General features: G+C 26.4%; 2 long non-coding RNA genes across 3 annotated transcripts in view; both read right to left on the reverse strand.

Moving 5' to 3' along the window:
* LOC113556284 overlaps nucleotides 1-24,989 on the reverse strand; it is a 107,048-nt gene that overhangs the window by 6,147 nt on the left and 75,912 nt on the right. The gene's annotated exons all lie outside the window — the stretch shown is intronic.
* LOC113559006 lies at nucleotides 15,373-15,819 on the reverse strand. Of its 2 annotated transcripts, none has more exons than XR_003405799.1 (3): nucleotides 15,755-15,819; nucleotides 15,548-15,690; nucleotides 15,373-15,432 (listed from the first exon to the last, which is right to left on the reverse strand). It is a non-coding gene; the product is annotated as an uncharacterized LOC113559006 (long non-coding RNA). The 2 variants fall into 2 exon arrangements; XR_003405800.1 differs by having other exon boundaries at nucleotides 15,374-15,432; nucleotides 15,561-15,690.

The raw sequence follows: 24,989 nt of genomic DNA on the forward strand, positions 1-24,989 counted from the left end.
TTTATGAAACATTGGCTTAAATGTAATGTATGAAAGTAATTAATGCTAAATCAGATCCAATTTCTCTTTCTAGTGGTCAAGAATTCAAGATAATAACATGAGAATTGAGTGTTTCATAGCCATAAAAAATTTGAATTTTTAATATACTCTAAATTTACCATATAAAAACATGTTTTATAGTGTTTATGAAGTATTAGCTTAAATGTAATGTATGAAAGTAATTAATGCTAAATAAGAAACATATTCTCTTTCTAGTGGTGAAGGTTTCAAGATACTAACATGAGAATTGAGTATTTTATAAGCAATTACAAAATGAATTTGTAAAATACGCCAAATTTACCATATAAAACCATGTTTTAATAGTGTTTATGAAGTATTGGCTTAAATGAAATGTATAAAGTAACTTATGCTAAATAACGAAACATATTCTCTTTCTAGTGGTCAAGGTTTCAAATACTAACATGAGAATTGAGTATTTTATAAGCAATTAAAAAAATGAATTTGTAAAATACGTCAATTTACCATATAAAAACATGTTTTTATAGAGTTTATGAACATTGGCTTAAATGTATGTATGAAAGTAATTAATGCTAAATAAGAAACATATTCTATTTCTAGTGGTGAAGGTTCAAGATACTAACATGAGAATTGAGTATTTTATAAGCAATTAAAAAATGAATTTGTAAAATACGCCAAATTTACCATATAAAAACATGTTTTATAGTGTTTATGAAGTATTGGCTTAAATGAAATGTATGAAAGTAATTAATGCTAAATAAGAAACATATTCTCTTTCTAGTGGTCAAGGTTTCAAGATACTAACATGAGAATTGAGTATTTTATAAGCAATTAAAAAAATGAATTTGTAAAATACGCCAAATTTACCATATAAAAACATGTTTTATAGAGTTTATGAAACATTGGCTTAAATGTAATGTATGAAAGTAATTAATGCTAAATCAGATCCAATTTCTCTTTCTAGTGGTCAAGGTTTCAAGATACTAACATGAGAATTGAGTGTTTCATAAGCCATAAAAAATTTGAATTTTTAATATACTCCAAATTTACCATATAAAAACATGTTTTATAGTGTTTATGAAGTATTGGCTTAAATGAAACGTATGAAAGTAATTAATGCTAAATAAGAAACATATTCTATTTCTAGTGGTGAAGGTTTCAAGATACTAACATGAGAATTGAGAATTTTATAAGCAATTAAAAAAATGAATTTGTAAAATACGCCAAATTTACCATATAAAAACATGTTTTATAGAGTTTATGAAACATTGGCTTAAATGTAATGTATGAAAGTAATTAATGCTAAATCAGATCCAATATCTCTTTCTAGTGGTCAAGGTTTCAAGATACTAACATGAGAATTGAGTGTTTCATAAGCCATAAAATATTTGAATTTTTAATATACTCCAAATTTACCATATAAAAACATGTTTTATAGTGTTTATGAAGTATTGGCATAAATGTAATGTATGAAAGTAATCATGCTAATTAAGAAACATATTCTATTTCTAGTGGTGAAGGTTTCAAGATACTAACATGAGAATTGAGTATTTTATAAGCAATTAAAAAAATGAATTTGTAAAATACGCCAAATTTACCATATAAAAACATGTTTTATAGAGTTTATGAAACATTGGCTTAAATGTAATGTATGAAAGTAATTAATGCTAAATCAGATCCAATTTCTCTTTCTAGTGGTCAAGGTTTCAAGATACTAACATGAGAATTGAGTGTTTCATAAGCCATAAAAAATTTGAATTTTTAATATACTCTAAATTTACCATATAAAAACATGTTTTATAGTGTTTATGAAGTATTAGCTTAAATGTAATGTATGAAAGTAATAAATGCTAAATAAGAAACATATTCTCTTTCTAGTGGTCAAGGTTTCAAGATACTAACATGAGAATTGAGTATTTTATAAGCAATTAAAAAAATGAATTTGTAAAATACGTCAAATTTACCATATAAAAACATGTTTTATAGAGTTTATGAAACATTGGCTTAAATGTAATGTATGAAAGTAATTAATGCTAAATCAGATCCAATTTCTCTTTCTAGTGGTCAAAGTTTCAAGATACTAACATGAGAATTGAGTATTTTATAAGCAATTAAAAAAATGAATTTGTAAAATACGTCAAATTTACCATATAAAAACATGTTTTTTAGAGTTTATGAAACATTGGCTTAAATGTAATGTATGAAAGTAATTAATGCTAAATCAGATCCAATTTCTCTTTCTAGTGGTCAAGGTTGCATGATACTAACATGAGAATTGAGTGTTTCATAAGCCATAAAAAATTAGAATTTTTAATATACTCCAAATTTACCATATAAAAACATGTTTTATAGTGTTTATGAATTATCAGCATCAACAAAAATACATGCAAGTTAATAATGCTAAATAAGAATCATTTACTTAATTCATTGGTCTTGGTTTCATGATACTAATTTTTTGTTTCACTAGTATTAATTTGATATCAATTATATTCAATAACCATTACACACACATTGCATAAATCCAATATTATTATCAATATCTTCTAGTTTATTTTCAAAATAAGATGTTGATACTTTCCCAAAGTGGTATGAATGCAAATTCCTGTCTCAGCAAGCCTTGAATGAACTGCTGCACTGCAATCTGAAAAAATGTAGTCAGTTAAATATGTAAAATAAGTGGAGAATTAATTGAGAATTGAGTGTTTCATAAGCAGTTTAAAATATGAATTTATAACAGGAGTCAAAATTGTCATTTAAAAGCATGTTTATAGTGTTTATGAAGTATCAGCATCAATGAAATACATGGAATTAATAATGCTTAATAAGAATCATTTACTTAATTCATTGGTCTTGGTTTCATGATACTAATTTTTTGTTTCACTAGTATTAAGTTGCTATCAATTACATACGGTTATTATTACACGTACCTTGCAAAAGACCATTATTGCTATTATAAGTATCTTCTAGTTTATTTTCAAAATAAGATGTTGATACTTTCCCAAAGTGGTATGAATGCAAATTCCTGTCTCAGCAAGCCTTGAATGAACTGCTGCACTGCAATCTGAAAAAAATGTAGTCAGTTAAATATGTAAGATTGGTGGAGAATTAATTGAGAAATGAGTGTTTCATAAGCAGTTTAAAATATGAATTTATAACACGAGTCAAAATTGTCATTTAAAAGCATGTATATAGTGTTTATGAAGTATAAGCATCAATGAATTACATGGAAGTTAATAATGGTAAAAAAGAATCATTTGCTTAATCCAATTGTCACTACTACACACCATAAGGAGAACGAAAATAATTCTATAACAACTAGTGCGTGGACAACACTGGATAATTTAGAAATTGAAACAATCAAAACAAAAACTAACAGACAACCTTCATTTTTAATACAAAATAATTGAAAACTATTTACAGTTGAAACTTTAACACAAGTACGAATGTAAAACTGTAAAAAGATACGAAATTTAAGCATAAACAGATGATAACAAATAATAATTATGATAAGCCATAAAAGATTGTACAAATTAACAGTATGTTTTGTACTTTTAAAAAAAGAATACACTTGTACAATAACTGAAAAATACCCCTTTTCCATATGAATTTGATTTTAATTTAAATCATTTTCTTAATGCATTGGTCGAGGATCAGGACACTGACTTGTGTTAACTTCGGGCGTAAAATATGAACAATTCGTTGATATTATAAAAATTCTTTCGTAAATGTACAAGATATTCGGTCAAAAGCCTAATAAATATACCGCCCCACTCCGGAGACCAGTGGAACGGTGAACGGCACACAACCAACTAGATTCTTCCTGTGGCAGGTCAGCCGTCGACCAAGGTATGGGGAACCTCCCGCCCTCTGTTGGTGTTAATATCGACTTAATGATTAATTCTTCTATAAACAGTTGAAAATGTGAATTTGTAATTTTTATCAAAATTATCATTAATGTATAGTCTAAATAAAAGATTTTTATAGCATAGGTAAATAAGAAGAATAAAAATTACAAGCTAAAAGTGTTTACTAATCTTTTATTCATATATATAACAAATAACAATTGTTTCACAACTATTAATTTATTATCAATTATATTCAATAACCATTACACACACATTGCAGAAATCCAATATTATTATCAGTATCTTCTAGTTTATTTTCAAAATAAGATGTTGATACTTTCCCCAAAGTGGTATGACTGCAAATTTCGGTCTCAGCAAGCCTTGGGTGAACTGCTGCACTGCAATCTGAAAAAATGTAGTCAGTTAAATTTGTAAGATTGGTGGAGAATTAATTGAGAAATGAGTGTTTCATAAGCAGTTTAAAATATGAATTTATAACACGAGTCAAAATTGTCATTTAAAAACATGTATATAGTGTTTATGAAGTATAAGAATCAATGAATTACATGGAAGTTAATAAAGTTGAATAAGAATCATTTACATAATTTAATGGTGTTGGTTTCATGTCAATTAATTGAGAATTGAGTGTTTCATAAGCCATAAAAAAATGAATTTGTAAAATACGTCAAATTTACCATATAAAAACATGTTTTATAGAGTTTATGAAACATTGGCTTAGATGTAATGTATGAAAGTAATTAATGCTAAATCAGATCCAATTTCTCTTTCTAGTGGTCAAGGTTTCAAGATACTAACATGAGAATTTAGTGTTTCATAGGCCATAAAAAATTTGAATTTTTAATATACTCCAAATTTACCATATAAAAACATGTTTTATAGTGTTTATGAAGTATTAGCTTAAATGTAATGTATGAAAGTAATTAATGCTAAATAAGAAACATATTCTATTTCTAGTGGTGAAGGTTTCAAGATACTAACATGAGAATTGAGTATTTTATAAGCAATTAAAAAAATGAATTTGTAAAATACGCCAAATTTACCATATAAAAACATGTTTTATAGAGTTTATGAAACATTGGCTTAAATGTAATGTATGAAAGTAATTAATGCTAAATCAGATCCAATTTCTCTTTCTAGTGGTCAAGGTTCAAGATACTAACATGAGAATTGAGTGTTTCATAAGCCATAAAAAATTTGAATTTTTAATATACTCTAAATTTACCATATAAAAACATGTTTTATAGTGTTTATGAAGTATTAGCTTAAATGTAATGTATGAAAGTAATTAATGCTAATAAGAAACATATTCTATTTCTAGTGGTGAAGGTTTCAAGATACTAACATGAGAATTGAGTATTTTATAAGCAATTAAAAAAATGAATTTGTAAAATACGCCAAATTTACCATATAAAACCATGTTTTATAGTGTTTATGAAGTATTGGCTTAAATGAAATGTATGAAAGTAATTAATGCTAAATAAGAAACATATTCTCTTTCTAGTGGTCAAGGTTTCAAGATACTAACATGAGAATTGAGTATTTTATAAGCAATTAAAAAATTGAATTTGTAAAATACGTCAAATTTACCATATAAAACATGTTTTATAGAGTTTATGAACATTGGCTTAAATGTAATGTATGAAAGTAATTAATGCTAAATAAGAAACATATTCTATTTCTAGTGGTGAAGGTTTCAAGATACTAACATGAGAATTGAGTATTTTATAAGCAATTAAAAAAATGAATTTGTAAAATACGCCAAATTTACCATATAAAACCATGTTTTATAGTGTTTATGAAGTATTGGCTTAAATGAAATGTATGAAAGTAATTAATGCTAAATAAGAAACATATTCTCTTTCTAGTGGTCAAGGTTTCAAGATACTAACATGAGAATTGAGTATTTTATAAGCAATTAAAAAAATGAATTTGTAAAATACGTCAAATTTACCATATAAAAACATGTTTTATAGAGTTTATGAAACATTGGCTTAAATGTAATGTATGAAAGTAATTAATGCTAAATAAGAAACATATTCTATTTCTAGTGGTGAAGGTTTCAAGATACTAACATGAGAATTGAGTATTTTATAAGCAATTAAAAAATGAATTTGTAAAATACGCCAAATTTACCATATAAAAACATGTTTTATAGTGTTTATGAAGTATTGGCTTAAATGAAATGTATGAAAGTAATTAATGCTAAATAAGAAACATATTCTCTTTCTAGTGGTCAAGGTTTCAAGATACTAACATGAGAATTGAGTATTTTATAAGCAATTAAAAAAATGAATTTGTAAAATACGCCAAATTTACCATATAAAAACATGTTTTATAGAGTTTATGAAACATTGGCTTAAATGTAATGTATGAAAGTAATTAATGCTAAATCAGATCCAATTTCTCTTTCTAGTGGTCAAGGTTTCAAGATACTAACATGAGAATTGAGTGTTTCATAAGCCATAAAAAATTTGAATTTTTAATATACTCCAAATTTACCATATAAAAACATGTTTTATAGTGTTTATGAAGTATTGGCTTAAATGAAACGTATGAAAGTAATTAATGCTAAATAAGAAACATATTCTATTTCTAGTGGTGAAGGTTTCAAGATACTAACATGAGAATTGAGAATTTTATAAGCAATTAAAAAAATGAATTTGTAAAATACGCCAAATTTACCATATAAAAACATGTTTTATAGAGTTTATGAAACATTGGCTTAAATGTAATGTATGAAAGTAATTAATGCTAAATCAGATCCAATATCTCTTTCTAGTGGTCAAGGTTTCAAGATACTAACATGAGAATTGAGTGTTTCATAAGCCATAAAAAATTTGAATTTTTAATATACTCTAAATTTACCATATAAAAACATGTTTTATAGTGTTTATGAAGTATTAGCTTAAATGTAATGTATGAAAGTAATAAATGCTAAATAAGAAACATATTCTCTTTCTAGTGGTCAAGGTTTCAAGATACTAACATGAGAATTGAGTATTTTATAAGCAATTAAAAAAATGAATTTGTAAAATACGTCAAATTTACCATATAAAAACATGTTTTATAGAGTTTATGAAACATTGGCTTAAATGTAATGTATGAAAGTAATTAATGCTAAATCAGATCCAATTTCTCTTTCTAGTGGTCAAAGTTTCAAGATACTAACATGAGAATTGAGTATTTTATAAGCAATTAAAAAAATGAATTTGTAAAATACGTCAAATTTACCATATAAAAACATGTTTTTTAGAGTTTATGAAACATTGGCTTAAATGTAATGTATGAAAGTAATTAATGCTAAATCAGATCCAATTTCTCTTTCTAGTGGTCAAGGTTGCATGATACTAACATGAGAATTGAGTGTTTCATAAGCCATAAAAAATTAGAATTTTTAATATACTCCAAATTTACCATATAAAAACATGTTTTATAGTGTTTATGAATTATCAGCATCAACAAAAATACATGCAAGTTAATAATGCTAAATAAGAATCATTTACTTAATTCATTGGTCTTGGTTTCATGATACTAATTTTTTGTTTCACTAGTATTAATTTGATATCAATTATATTCAATAACCATTACACACACATTGCATAAATCCAATATTATTATCAATATCTTCTAGTTTATTTTCAAAATAAGATGTTGATACTTTCCCAAAGTGGTATGAATGCAAATTCCTGTCTCAGCAAGCCTTGAATGAACTGCTGCACTGCAATCTGAAAAAATGTAGTCAGTTAAATATGTAAAATAAGTGGAGAATTAATTGAGAATTGAGTGTTTCATAAGCAGTTTAAAATATGAATTTATAACAGGAGTCAAAATTGTCATTTAAAAGCATGTTTATAGTGTTTATGAAGTATCAGCATCAATGAAATACATGGAATTAATAATGCTTAATAAGAATCATTTACTTAATTCATTGGTCTTGGTTTCATGATACTAATTTTTTGTTTCACTAGTATTAAGTTGCTATCAATTACATACGGTTATTATTACACGTACCTTGCAAAAGACCATTATTGCTATTATAAGTATCTTCTAGTTTATTTTCAAAATAAGATGTTGATACTTTCCCAAAGTGGTATGAATGCAAATTCCTGTCTCAGCAAGCCTTGAATGAACTGCTGCACTGCAATCTGAAAAAAATGTAGTCAGTTAAATATGTAAGATTGGTGGAGAATTAATTGAGAAATGAGTGTTTCATAAGCAGTTTAAAATATGAATTTATAACACGAGTCAAAATTGTCATTTAAAAGCATGTATATAGTGTTTATGAAGTATAAGCATCAATGAATTACATGGAAGTTAATAATGGTAAAAAAGAATCATTTGCTTAATCCAATTGTCACTACTACACACCATAAGGAGAACGAAAATAATTCTATAACAACTAGTGCGTGGACAACACTGGATAATTTAGAAATTGAAACAATCAAAACAAAAACTAACAGACAACCTTCATTTTTAATACAAAATAATTGAAAACTATTTACAGTTGAAACTTTAACACAAGTACGAATGTAAAACTGTAAAAAGATACGAAATTTAAGCATAAACAGATGATAACAAATAATAATTATGATAAGCCATAAAAGATTGTACAAATTAACAGTATGTTTTGTACTTTTAAAAAAAGAATACACTTGTACAATAACTGAAAAATACCCCTTTTCCATATGAATTTGATTTTAATTTAAATCATTTTCTTAATGCATTGGTCGAGGATCAGGACACTGACTTGTGTTAACTTCGGGCGTAAAATATGAACAATTCGTTGATATTATAAAAATTCTTTCGTAAATGTACAAGATATTCGGTCAAAAGCCTAATAAATATACCGCCCCACTCCGGAGACCAGTGGAACGGTGAACGGCACACAACCAACTAGATTCTTCCTGTGGCAGGTCAGCCGTCGACCAAGGTATGGGGAACCTCCCGCCCTCTGTTGGTGTTAATATCGACTTAATGATTAATTCTTCTATAAACAGTTGAAAATGTGAATTTGTAATTTTTATCAAAATTATCATTAATGTATAGTCTAAATAAAAGATTTTTATAGCATAGGTAAATAAGAAGAATAAAAATTACAAGCTAAAAGTGTTTACTAATCTTTTATTCATATATATAACAAATAACAATTGTTTCACAACTATTAATTTATTATCAATTATATTCAATAACCATTACACACACATTGCAGAAATCCAATATTATTATCAGTATCTTCTAGTTTATTTTCAAAATAAGATGTTGATACTTTCCCCAAAGTGGTATGACTGCAAATTTCGGTCTCAGCAAGCCTTGGGTGAACTGCTGCACTGCAATCTGAAAAAATGTAGTCAGTTAAATTTGTAAGATTGGTGGAGAATTAATTGAGAAATGAGTGTTTCATAAGCAGTTTAAAATATGAATTTATAACACGAGTCAAAATTGTCATTTAAAAACATGTATATAGTGTTTATGAAGTATAAGAATCAATGAATTACATGGAAGTTAATAAAGTTGAATAAGAATCATTTACATAATTTAATGGTGTTGGTTTCATGTCAATTAATTGAGAATTGAGTGTTTCATAAGCCATAAAAAATGAATTTGTAAAATACGTCAAATTTACCATATAAAAACATGTTTTATAGAGTTTATGAAACATTGGCTTAGATGTAATGTATGAAAGTAATTAATGCTAAATCAGATCCAATTTCTCTTTCTAGTGGTCAAGGTTTCAAGATACTAACATGAGAATTTAGTGTTTCATAGGCCATAAAAAATTTGAATTTTTAATATACTCCAAATTTACCATATAAAAACATGTTTTATAGTGTTTATGAAGTATTAGCTTAAATGTAATGTATGAAAGTAATTAATGCTAAATAAGAAACATATTCTATTTCTAGTGGTGAAGGTTTCAAGATACTAACATGAGAATTGAGTATTTTATAAGCAATTAAAAAAATGAATTTGTAAAATACGCCAAATTTACCATATAAAAACATGTTTTATAGTGTTTATGAAACATTGGCTTAAATGAAATGTATGAAAGTAATTAATGCTAAATAAGAAACATATTCTCTTTCTAGTGGTCAAGGTTTCAAGATACTAACATGAGAATTGAGTATTTTATAAGCAATTAAAAAAATGAATTTGTAAAATACGTCAAATTTACCATATAAAAACATGTTTTATAGAGTTAATGAAACATTGGCTTAAATGTAATGTATGAAAGTAATTAATCCTGAATAAGAAACATATTCTCTTTCTAGTGGTCAAGGTTTCAAGATACTAACATGAGAATTGAGTATTTTATAAGCAATTAAAAAAATGAATTTGTAAAATACGCCAAATTTACCATATAAAAACATGTTTTATAGTGTTTATGAATTATCAGCATCAACAAAAATACATGCAAGTTAATAATGCTAAATAAGAATCATTTACTTAATTCATTGGTCTTGGTTTCATGATACTAATTTTTTGTTTCACTAGTATTAATTTGATATCAATTATATTCAATAACCATTACACACACATTGCATAAATCCAATATTATTATCAATATCTTCTAGTTTATTTTCAAAATAAGATGTTGATACTTTCCCAAAGTGGTATGAATGCAAATTCCTGTCTCAGCAAGCCTTGAATGAACTGCTGCACTGCAATCTGAAAAAATGTAGTCAGTTAAATATGTAAAATAAGTGGAGAATTAATTGAGAATTGAGTGTTTCATAAGCAGTTTAAAATATGAATTTATAACAGGAGTCAAAATTGTCATTTAAAAGCATGTTTATAGTGTTTATGAAGTATCAGCATCAATGAAATACATGGAATTAATAATGCTTAATAAGAATCATTTACTTAATTCATTGGTCTTGGTTTCATGATACTAATTTTTTGTTTCACTAGTATTAAGTTGCTATCAATTACATACGGTTATTATTACACGTACCTTGCAAAAGACCATTATTGCTATTATAAGTATCTTCTAGTTTATTTTCAAAATAAGATGTTGATACTTTCCCAAAGTGGTATGAATGCAAATTCCTGTCTCAGCAAGCCTTGAATGAACTGCTGCACTGCAATCTGAAAAAAATGTAGTCAGTTAAATATGTAAGATTGGTGGAGAATTAATTGAGAAATGAGTGTTTCATAAGCAGTTTAAAATATGAATTTATAACACGAGTCAAAATTGTCATTTAAAAGCATGTATATAGTGTTTATGAAGTATAAGCATCAATGAATTACATGGAAGTTAATAATGGTAAAAAAGAATCATTTGCTTAATCCAATTGTCACTACTACACACCATAAGGAGAACGAAAATAATTCTATAACAACTAGTGCGTGGACAACACTGGATAATTTAGAAATTGAAACAATCAAAACAAAAACTAACAGACAACCTTCATTTTTAATACAAAATAATTGAAAACTATTTACAGTTGAAACTTTAACACAAGTACGAATGTAAAACTGTAAAAAGATACGAAATTTAAGCATAAACAGATGATAACAAATAATAATTATGATAAGCCATAAAAGATTGTACAAATTAACAGTATGTTTTGTACTTTTAAAAAAAGAATACACTTGTACAATAACTGAAAAATACCCCTTTTCCATATGAATTTGATTTTAATTTAAATCATTTTCTTAATGCATTGGTCGAGGATCAGGACACTGACTTGTGTTAACTTCGGGCGTAAAATATGAACAATTCGTTGATATTATAAAAATTCTTTCGTAAATGTACAAGATATTCGGTCAAAAGCCTAATAAATATACCGCCCCACTCCGGAGACCAGTGGAACGGTGAACGGCACACAACCAACTAGATTCTTCCTGTGGCAGGTCAGCCGTCGACCAAGGTATGGGGAACCTCCCGCCCTCTGTTGGTGTTAATATCGACTTAATGATTAATTCTTCTATAAACAGTTGAAAATGTGAATTTGTAATTTTTATCAAAATTATCATTAATGTATAGTCTAAATAAAAGATTTTTATAGCATAGGTAAATAAGAAGAATAAAAATTACAAGCTAAAAGTGTTTACTAATCTTTTATTCATATATATAACAAATAACAATTGTTTCACAACTATTAATTTATTATCAATTATATTCAATAACCATTACACACACATTGCAGAAATCCAATATTATTATCAGTATCTTCTAGTTTATTTTCAAAATAAGATGTTGATACTTTCCCCAAAGTGGTATGACTGCAAATTTCGGTCTCAGCAAGCCTTGGGTGAACTGCTGCACTGCAATCTGAAAAAATGTAGTCAGTTAAATTTGTAAGATTGGTGGAGAATTAATTGAGAAATGAGTGTTTCATAAGCAGTTTAAAATATGAATTTATAACACGAGTCAAAATTGTCATTTAAAAACATGTATATAGTGTTTATGAAGTATAAGAATCAATGAATTACATGGAAGTTAATAAAGTTGAATAAGAATCATTTACATAATTTAATGGTGTTGGTTTCATGTCAATTAATTGAGAATTGAGTGTTTCATAAGCCATAAAAAATGAATTTGTAAAATACGTCAAATTTACCATATAAAAACATGTTTTATAGAGTTTATGAAACATTGGCTTAGATGTAATGTATGAAAGTAATTAATGCTAAATCAGATCCAATTTCTCTTTCTAGTGGTCAAGGTTTCAAGATACTAACATGAGAATTTAGTGTTTCATAGGCCATAAAAAATTTGAATTTTTAATATACTCCAAATTTACCATATAAAAACATGTTTTATAGTGTTTATGAAGTATTAGCTTAAATGTAATGTATGAAAGTAATTAATGCTAAATAAGAAACATATTCTATTTCTAGTGGTGAAGGTTTCAAGATACTAACATGAGAATTGAGTATTTTATAAGCAATTAAAAAAATGAATTTGTAAAATACGCCAAATTTACCATATAAAAACATGTTTTATAGTGTTTATGAAACATTGGCTTAAATGAAATGTATGAAAGTAATTAATGCTAAATAAGAAACATATTCTCTTTCTAGTGGTCAAGGTTTCAAGATACTAACATGAGAATTGAGTATTTTATAAGCAATTAAAAAAATGAATTTGTAAAATACGTCAAATTTACCATATAAAAACATGTTTTATAGAGTTAATGAAACATTGGCTTAAATGTAATGTATGAAAGTAATTAATCCTGAATAAGAAACATATTCTCTTTCTAGTGGTCAAGGTTTCAAGATACTAACATGAGAATTGAGTATTTTATAAGCAATTAAAAAAATGAATTTGTAAAATACGCCAAATTTACCATATAAAAACATGTTTTATAGAGTTTATGAAACATTGGCTTAAATGTAATGTATGAAAGTAATTAATGCTTAATCAGATCCAATATCTCTTTCTAGTGGTCAAGGTTTCAAGATACTAACATGAGAATTGAGTGTTTCATAAGCCATAAAAAATTTGAATTTTTAATATACTCTAAATTTACCATATAAAAACATGTTTTATAGTGTTTATGAAGTATTAGCTTAAATGTAATGTATGAAAGTAATTAATGCTAAATAAGAAACATATTCTATTTCTAATGGTGAAGATTTCAAGATACTAACATGAGAATTGAGTATTTTATAAGCAATTAAAAAAATGAATTTGTAAAATATGCCAAATTTACCATATAAAAACAAGTTTTATAGAGTTTATGAAACATTGGCATAAATGAAATGTATGTTAGTTATTAATGCTAAATTAGAACCATTTTCTCAATCTAGTGGTCAAGGTTTAAAGATACTAACATGAGAATTGAGTATTTTATAAGCAATTAAAAAATTTGAATTTTTAATAGACTCAAAAATTATCATATAAAAACAAGTTTTATAGAGTTTATGAAACATTGGCATAAATGAAATGTATGAAAGTAATTAATGCTAAATAAGAAAATATTCTCTTTCTAGTGGTCAAGGTTTCAAGATACTAACATGAGAATTGAGTATTTATAAGCAATTAAAAAAATGAATTTTAAAACACGCCAAATTTACCATATAAAAACATGTTTTATAGTGTTTATGAAGTATTGGCTTAAATGTAATGTATGAAAGTAATTAATGCTAAATAAGAAATATATTCTCTTTCTAGTAGTGAAAGTTTCAAGGTACTAACATGAGAATTGAGTATTTTATAAGCAATTAAAAAATTTGAATTTTTATATACTCCAAAATTATCATATAAAAACAAGTTTTATAGAGTTTATGAAACATTGGCATAAATGAAATTTATGTAATGCTAATTAATGCTAAATAAGAATCATTTATTTAATTCATTGGTCTTGGTTTCAAGATACTAACTTTTTGTTTCACTTATATTAAGTTGCTACCAATTATATTCAATAACCATTTACACACACATTGCATAAATCCAATATCACTATCAATATCTTCTAATTTATTTTCAAAATAAGATGTTGATACTTTCCCAAAGTGGTATGAATGCAAATTTCTGTCTCAGCAAGCCTTGGGTGAACTGCTGCACTGTAATCTGAAATAAATGTAGTCAGTTAAATATGTAAAATTGATGGAGAATTAATTGAGAATTGAGTGGTTCATAAGCCATTAAATATTTGAATTAGTAATATTCGTCAAAATTATTATAAAAAAAACAAGTTTTATAGAGTTTATAAAGTATTGGCTTAAATGAAATGTATGAAAGTAATAAATGCTAAATAAGAAACCAATTCTCTATCTAGTGGTCAAGGTTTCAAGACGCTAAATTGAGAATTGACTTTTATATAAAAAGTTAAAAATAGGAATTTATAATTCTCATTAAAATTATCATATTAAATCATGTTTTATAGTGTTTATGAAGTATCAGCATCAATAAAAATACATGGAAGTTAATAACGCTAAATAAGAATCATTTACTTAATTCATTGGTCTTTGTTTCATGATTCTAATTTTTTTTTCACTTATATTAAGTTGCTATCAATTACGTACAGTTATTATTAAACGTACCTTGCAAAATACCATTATTATTATTATTATTATTATTATCAGTATTGTCTAGTCAAATTTCAACATGGGATGTCCAAATTTTCACAACTACTAAAAATGGTAATTCATGTATCATCGTGCCTTGAAAGATCTGCTGTGCTGCAATCTGAAAAAATGTAGTCAGTTAAAATGTGAAATTGGTAAAGAACAACATTAGAATACAGAGTTTTATATGCAATTAAAAATATGAATTTAAAATACGAGGCAAAATTATCATATAAAAGCATGTTTTATAATGTTTATGAAGTATCATCATCAATGAAATACATGGAAGTTAATAATGCTAAATAAGAATCATTTACTTAATCTAATGGTAAGGGTTTCATAACACTAACTTTTTGTTACATTTCTATTATGTTGCTATTATTTACATTCATTCACGTACCGTGCAAAACACCATTATTAATATTAATACCTTCTAATCCATATTAAACATAGGATGTTGATACTATTCCAAGCACTAAAAATGTTAATTCATGCTCAGCAAGCCTTGAGTGATCTGTTGCACTGCAATCTGAAAAATATGAAAGTTAATAATGGTAAATAAGCATCATTACTTAATATAATGGTCAAGGCTACATGACTTTTAGTAACACTACTATTAATTGAATCACAATTATATTCTATACCCATTACTCGTACTTTGCATAAAACCATTATTATTATCAGTATCGTCTAGTCCATTTTCAACGTAGGATGTTGTAACTTTGTCAAGTGTTAGAAACGTTAATTCATGTCTTAGCAATCCTTAAGTGATCTGCTGTACTGCCATCTAAAAAAAAATTGTCAGTTAATTATGTATAATGGTTGGAGGATAAAATGTCACTACTACACACCATAAAGAGATCGAAAGTCTGTTTATGACAACTAGTACGTGGACAACACTGAATAATTCAGAAATGGAAATAATCAAACAAAAACTAACAGACAAACTTCATTCCTATTTCAAAATACTTGAAAACAATTTAAAGTTGAAATTTAAATACAAATACGAATATAAAACTGCAAAAAGATATGAAATATAAATCAGACAGTAAATACAAACGGTTATATCAATAGATAAACAATGTTTTATATCACTAAACCACAATCATGGATGAAAAACATCATATCAATTCGGATTAGAATATTCAACTTATTACATTTTATCTCTGGCCGCCGAATTCAAAAATGTTTAATATTATAATATTTTCATATACACATACAATTTCAAAACTGATTAACTGAGCATAATATAATGAAATAAATTTCCAATAATATTGTATACTTTGTAAATTCAGCAGGCAGTTGTATAAATATTATGAGTCTTAACATAGATACATAGTAACTAGTAAGACAAAAGTCAAAAAGTAATAACATTAAACTATATATGTATGTATTATTTAAGTGTTTAGATAGTTGCAGGTAAGCATTTATTATGCATTAATATTCTCCGGACTGTACAGTCCACTGGTTAACTAATTGAACTTAAGTAAACGGTCTTATATGTTATATATCTTATACATATAACGATTCATTATTTGAATACTTAACAATGTAAATAAATCATAATAATTTATTTTTTATGTTCGATGTCCATAAAATTTAAATCTTTATCTCCTATAAATATTACCGAAGTTATATTGTGAAATTCAAAACAAATTACTACCAATCATACTAATATATTGCATATTAAATATACACATATAATTAAAACTAATAAATAATAAATGAAATGTTGTATTCGAGCAGATTTGAGTCTGAAGTGATCAGAAGTAATCTACTGACTGCGTCGTGCATTTTAAAAATGATGGTCGTATACACAACGAAATCGCTTAGGTACATATTGAATTCTTAACGCTAAACGAGGGATATAAACACTATAAACATTAAATAGATGTATTCTCTATATGATTTGATGAAAAACTATTTATAAATAAACTATTTTTTATGCTGTTGGCGTAATTGCTAAACGTTGAAACCTTAACAAACATAAAACGTGTAAAAAAAACAAAGTTCAAAAAGATACTTCGTTAAATCGTTATACGGTGGTATAGGTACCATACAGAAAAGTATGCGTGTACGAAAAAACAAGCCATTCGATTTTTTTAACCTTTCAAACTCGTCGTAGCATTTATGAGTCAGCACTCAAATTTCGAAATGATTAAACAAAAACTCAAATTCAAAAAATTCGAAAAATACGTAAAATCTAAGTGCCAAAAATAAAAATATAATCGTAACTTCGCAACAAAACGTCCGATTCCTTCGGTTTTGGTAGCGTTCGAATTTTTACAAAAACGTCTAAACGATGCGTAGAAAAAAATCGCTCTGACCACCAAAAAATTAATTGTTTCGTGGCGACAAAGTCCAAAAACTGCAAAATCCTAATTTCCGACGCCAAAAATAGGGGTAAAAATGAATTCTACAGTGTCACCACGGGACGCCGATTTTGATCACAGATCTACGAAAAACTGAACTTGTGAACAACAGAAACGTGGAACAAATATTAAACATTTTTTAAAATATCCATGGGGGGAGGGGCACAAGGAGCCATAGGACACTGCTACCACCGAAGCACTTTATGTAAAACGACTTTAAACAGAAATTTCCGTGAAGTAACTATGCCCCATACATCGAAACCCGGCCGAGTAACACTCGACTAAAAAATTCAAATTTCGGAATTCCAAGACCCCAATGTGGGGTAAAAACGGCATTTACGGTGTCCACAACAGATACCGCTTTTGATCGGCATCATCCAAAATACCAGAATCTTGAGTTTCAAACACGTCGAACGACCACTAAGGTTTTTCAAAAATATATTTGAGGGAAACAAATATTTATGCAAATATACAGTACTTATAAAGTTTTTTTTTTATTTATTTATTAAAATTAAAATGTTTCAGCATTTTATCATGCTATTACAAGTTTACTAACGTGTTCAATTACAAATAACAAATTACAATTACTAATATTTTTAGTTAGTGATATAGTGATATACATGCTAATGTTAGTTAATATTTATTTTTTAGTGGTAATTTAAAATCGATCTTCGTCTTCGCTTGACTGTGATAGAAGGAGATCTTGGGGTAGACGTGGTTTTAAACGCCGATTTTTCGTTTTTTATTTCCCAGGTTGTAGAACCGTGCGCCATCAGATGTATTGAGATTTGCATGAAAGTTTTTGAATTGTATTTTTATCCAGTCTTGGAGAAGAGGGATTCCCGTGACTTATAACTTTATACATAATAATAGTACTAATCATAGATAATGATGAAACACACTGCGAAATTAAGAATATTTACGCTATTGCAAAGATGTTTAAAGTCTACCTTTTGTAACTTGTACCTACGTATAATAAGTAATATAGTTGTTTTATTTACATAGAATATTATATGACTTTGACGTTTGCAATTTGTGAATATATTTCGTACAAATTGTACCAAGTCATAATTGTTTATAGTTTTTTTGTTGCTTTTGGTAATTAAAATGTAGAAGGTTCAGTATTATCATACCGTTTAGGGTGATGTTAAACTTTTATTACTGAAACATATAATTATATATGCAAACTTGCAGTAAGTAAATAAAATAAATATTTAAAAAAGTTTTATATTGTATAACATAACTTTTCTAAAACTTTGCAATTTACAACTCGTTATTTCAACACATGATATAATCTGTTGTTATGATATTCATCTATAGATTTTGAGATTCAAATTGAAATACTAACATTTTTAATATTGGTTGTTTCGTTTCGAAATCTTAGAGGTTCAACGCAGTGACACCTCGAGATCAAATTTCTGTTCTAAAGAATTTTCAATTTCAATTTGAAAATTAAAAATTGCTAAAAACAAATTTCCTGCCAATTTTTTTTTTTAAACTGCACATTTAAATCATCATTTACCGTCTAAACAATTGAGTTGAAAAACTTTTACTAATTGGAAGACGCATCTAGGGACGAATTTGTCTCGGTCTTTGAACATTTTATCCAAAGGGGCCAGTATTAAAGGATTTAGTTTTGGAGTTTTGGATAACGTAATAACTAATAATAAATTGAGTTTTAACACAAAAATTTATGAAAAATTCAGAATTTGGACAGTTACACTGCAACAAAGTCATAAATGAGTAGATAATTTTTATATAATATGCAATGGTTTGTGAGGAATAATATTGAAAATTTTGAAAGTGCAGTAGGGTTACCTATACAAAACACCTTCAAATCTGCATGACAAAATAATAAAATACAAAATGCGCTCAATTTCACTATTTGAGGTGTACTGTAAGATAAAATAATTAATAAAATAAATTATATCATAGAGATAGAATATTAGAAGAATCTACCAATATTCTATATTTCAAAATTAATTAAATCGTATAAAATTTGCCTATAGACCCCTTCTGTTGATAAAAAAAAAGGATCCGACAAACTGGCTATATTAATTAAGCATATGAATATATTATGATCACTAATATTTTTGAAAATATAAACAAAAAAAAAGATCACAAATGTCCATAAAACTTTACTCATAAGTCATAAATTTTTTTTATAAGTAGGTATTAAAAACCTTTATTTTGATATTTATCAAAATCACAAAAAAAAAAAACTAACTCTTTTCTAGTTAAAAGTTGTCTGTCCCGTATTTTTAAGTTTTGAAAATGTTATACATAATTTTTCATACGTAGTTGTAGTTCATAAGATTAAAATCATAAAATCTAGATATGTAAAAAGATAATTATTTGTTATACACATTTCAAGTTCAAATTTGATTGAAATCAAATATAGCAACACAGATCACTAATGATTTATAATTGAAAAATATTCGTGGGCATATAAAAATTTTAGAATACATTATTACATTTTATACATTTATTGGCCTTAAATAATAAAAGTGAATTGCATAAAATTATTAAATTTATCGGAATCTTCTTGTCCATTATAGATGTAGGATGTTAAAACTTTTCAAAGTGGTGAAAATGTTAATTCATGTTTCAGCAAGCCTTAAAAGATCTGCTTTACTGCCATCTGAAAAACATAGTCAATTAAATCTGTAAAATTGGTGGAGAATAACTTGAGAATACAGTGTTTTATAAGCACTTGAAAATATGAATTTATAATTCGAGTCAAAATTATCATATAAAAGGATATTTTATAGTGTTAATGAAGTATCAGCTTAGATAAAATTTATGAAAATTATTAATGGATAATTAGAATTGTTTTCGTAACCTAATGGTAAGGGTTTCATGACACTAACTCGAGAATTGATTGTTTCATAAGCAGTTAAAAATATGAATTTATAACACGAGTCAAAATTATCATATAAAACCAAGTTTTATAATGTTTATGAAGTATCAGCATCAATGCAATACATGGAAGTAAATAATGCTAAATAAGAAACATATTCTCTTTCTAGTGGTCACAGTTTCAAGATACTCAATTGAGAATTAAGTGTTTCGTAAACCATAAACAATTTGAACTAGAAATATACGTCAAAATTATCAAAAAAAACATGTTTTATAGTGTTTATGAAGTATCAGATTAAGTGAAATGTATGAATGTAATTAATGCTAAATAAGAAACATATTCTCTTTCTAGTAGTGAAGGTTTCAAGGTACTAACATGAGAATTGAGTATTTTATAAGCCATAAAAAATTTGAATTTGTAAAATACGCCAAATTTACCATATAAAAACATGTTTTATAGTGTTTATGAAGTATCAGTATCAACAAAAATACATGCAAGTTAATAATGCTAAATAAGAATCATTTACTTAATTCATTGGTCTTGGTTTCATGATACTAATTTTTTGTTTCACTAGTATTAATTTGCTATCAATTATATTCAATAACCATTACACACACATTGCATAAATCCAATATTATTATCAATATCTTCTAGTTTATTTTCAAAATAAGATGTTGATACTTTTCCAAAGTGGTATGAATGCAAATTCCTGTCTCAGCAAGCCTTGAATGAACTGCTGCACTGCAATCTGAAAAAAATGTAGTCAGTTAAATATGTAAAATTAGTGGAGAATTAATTGAGAATTGAGTGTTTCATAAGCAGTTTAAAATATGAATTTATAACACGAGTCAAAATTGTCATTTAAAAGCATGTTTATAGTGTTTATGAAGTATCAGCATCAATGAATTACATGGAAGTTAATAATGCTAAAAAAGAATCATTTACTTAATCCAATTGTCACTACTACACACCATAAGGAGAACGAAAATAATTCTATAACAACTAGTGCGTGGACAACACTGGATAATTTAGAAATTGAAACAATCAAAACAAAAACTAACAGACAACCTTCATTTTTAATACAAAATAATTGAAAACTATTTACAGTTGAAACTTTAACACAAGTACGAATGTAAAACTGTAAAAAGATACGAAATTTAAGCATAAACAGATGATAACAAATAATAATTATGATAAGCCATAAAAGATTGTACAAATTAACAGAATGTTTTGTACTTTTAAAAAAAGAATACACTTGTACAATAACTGAAAAATACCCCTTTTCCATATGAATTTGATGATAAATTTAAATCATTTTCTTAATGCATTGGTCGAGGATCAGGACACTGACTTGTGTTAACTTCGGGCGTAAAATATGAACAATTCGTTGATATTATAAATATTCTTTCGTAAATGTACAAGATATTCGGTCAAAAGCCTAATAAATATACCGCCCCACTCCGGAGAGCAGTGGAACGGTGAACGGCACACAACCAACTAGATTCTTCCTGTGGCAGGTCAGCCGTCGACCAAGGTATGGGGAACCTCCCGCCCTCTGTTGGTGTTAATATCGACTTAATGATTAATTCTTCTATAAACAGTTGAAAATGTGAATTTGTAATTTTTATCAAAATTATCATTTATGTATAGTCTAAATAAAAGATTTTTATAGCATAGGTAAATAAGAAGAATAAAAATTGCAAGCTAAAAGTGTTTACTAATCTTTTATTCATATATATAACAAATAACAATTGTTTCACAACTATTAATTTATTATCAATTATATTCAATAACCATTACACACACATTGCAGAAATCCAATATTATTATCAGTATCTTCTAGTTTATTTTCAAAATAAGATGTTGATACTTTCCCCAAAGTGGTATGACTGCAAATTTCGGTCTCAGCAAGCCTTGGGTGAACTGCTGCACTTCAATCTGAAAAAATGTAGTCAGTTAAATTTGTAAGATTGGTGGAGAATTAATTGAGAAATGAGTGTTTCATAAGCAGTTTAAAATATGAATTTATAACACGAGTCAAAATTGTCATTTAAAAGCATGTATATAGTGTTTATGAAGTATAAGCATCAATGAATTACATGGAAGTTAATAAAGTTGAATAAGAATCATTTACATAATTTAATGGTGTTGGTTTCATGTCAATTAATTGAGAATTGAGTGTTTCATAAGCCATAAAAAATTTGAATTTTTAATATACTCCAAATTTACCATATAAAAACATGTTTTATAGTGTTTATGAAGTATTGGCTTAAATGTAATGTATGAAAGTAATTAATGCTTAATAGGAAACATATTCTATTTCTAGTGGTGAAGGTTTCAAGATACTAACATGAGAATTGAGTATTTTATAAGCAATTAAAAAAATGAATTTGTAAAATACGCCAAATTTACCATATAAAAACATGTTTTATAGAGTTTATGAAACATTGGCTTAAATGTAATGTATGAAAGTAATTAATGCTAAATCAGATCCAATATCTCTTTCTAGTGGTCAAGGTTTCAAGATACTAACATCAGAATTGAGTGTTTCATAAGCCATAAAAAATTTGAATTTTTAATATACTCCAAATTTACCATATAAAAACATGTTTTATAGTGTTTATGAAGTATTGGCTTAAATGAAATGTATGAAAGTAATTAATGCTAAATAAGAAACTTATTCTATTTCTAGTGGTGAAGGTTTCAAGATACTAACATGAGAATTGAGTATTTTATAAGCAATTAAAAAAATGAATTTGTAAAATACGCCAAATTTACCAATAAAAACATGTTTTATAGAGTTTATGAAACATTGGCTTAAATGTAATGTATGAAAGTAATTAATGCTAAATCAGATCCAATATCTCTTTCTAGTGGTCAAGGTTTCAAGATACTAACATGAGAATTGAGTGTTTCATAAGCCATAAAAAATTTGAATTTTTAATATACTCCAAATTTACCATATAAAAACATGTTTTATAGTGTTTATGAAGTATTGGCTTAAATGTAATGTATGAAAGTAATTAATGCTTAATAAGAAACATATTCTATTTCTAGTGGTGAAGGTTTCAAGATACTAACATGAGAATTGAGTATTTTATAAGCAATTAAAAAAATGAATTTGTAAAATACGCCAAATTTACCATATAAAAACATGTTTTATAGAGTTTATGAAACATTGGCTTAAATGTAATGTATGAAAGTAATTAATGCTAAATCAGATCCAATTTCTCTTTCTAGTGGTCAAGGTTTCAAGATACTAACATGAGAATTGAGTGTTTCATAAGCCATAAATTTGAATTTTTAATAAACTCTAAATTTACCATATAAAAACATGTTTTATAGTGTTTATGAAGTATTGGCTTAAATGTAATGTATGAAAGTAATTAATACTTAATAAGAAACATATTCTATTTCTAGTGGTGAAGGTTTCAAGATACTAACATGAGAATTGAGTATTTTATAAGCAATTAAAAAAATGAATTTGTAAAATACGCCAAATTTACCATATAAAAACATGTTTTATAAAGTTTATGAAACATTGGCTTAAATGTAATGTATGAAAGTAATTAATGCTAAATCAGATCCAATTTCTCTTTCTAGTGGTCAAGAATTCAAGATAATAACATGAGAATTGAGTGTTTCATAAGCCATAAAAAATTTGAATTTTTAATATACTCTAAATTTACCATATAAAAACATGTTTTATAGTGTTTATGAAGTATTAGCTTAAATGTAATGTATGAAAGTAATTAATGCTAAATAAGAAACATATTCTATTTCTAGTGGTGAAGGTTTCAAGATACTAACATGAGAATTGAGTATTTTATAAGCAATTAAAAAAATGAATTTGTAAAATACGCCAAATTTACCATATAAAACCATGTTTTATAGTGTTTATGAAGTATTAGCTTAAATGAAATGTATGAAAGTAATTAATGCTAAATAAGAAACATATTCTCTTTCTAGTGGTCAAGGTTTCAAGATACTAACATGGGAATTGAGTATTTTATAAGCAATTAAAAAAATGAATTTGTAAAATACGCCAAATTTACCATATAAAAACATGTTTTATAGAGTTTATGAAACATTGGCTTAAATGTAATGTATGAAAGTAATTAATGCTAAATCAGATCCAATTTCTCTTTCTAGTGGTCAAGGTTTCAAGATACTAACATGAGAATTGAGTGTTTCATAAGCCATAAAAAATTTGAATTTTTAATATACTCCAAATTTACCATATAAAAACATGTTTTATAGTGTTTATGAAGTATTGGCTTAAATGAAACGTATGAAAGTAATTAATGCTAAATAAGAAACATATTCTATTTCTAGTGGTGAAGGTTTCAAGATACTAACATGAGAATTGAGAATTTTATAAGCAATTAAAAAAATGAATTTGTAAAATACGCCAAATTTACCATATAAAAACATGTTTTATAGAGTTTATGAAACATTGGCTTAAATGTAATGTATGAAAGTAATTAATGCTAAATCAGATCCAATATCTTTTTCTAGTGGTCAAGGTTTCAAGATACTAACATGAGAATTGAGTGTTTCATAAGCCATAATTTGAATTTTTAATAAACTCTAAATTTACCATATAAAAACATGTTTTATAGTGTTTATGAAGTATTGGCTTAAATGTAATGTATGAAAGTAATTAATACTTAATAAGAAACATATTCTATTTCTAGTGGTGAAGGTTTCAAGATACTAACATGAGAATTGAGTATTTTATAAGCAATTAAAAAAATGAATTTGTAAAATACGCCAAATTTACCATATAAAAACTTGTTTTATAGAGTTTATGAAACATTGGCTTAAATGTAATGTATGAAAGTAATTAATGCT

The sequence above is a fragment of the Rhopalosiphum maidis genome, chromosome 3 (assembly GCF_003676215.2).
Source record: "Rhopalosiphum maidis isolate BTI-1 chromosome 3, ASM367621v3, whole genome shotgun sequence".
NCBI classification, from domain to species: Eukaryota; Metazoa; Arthropoda; class Insecta; order Hemiptera; family Aphididae; genus Rhopalosiphum; species Rhopalosiphum maidis.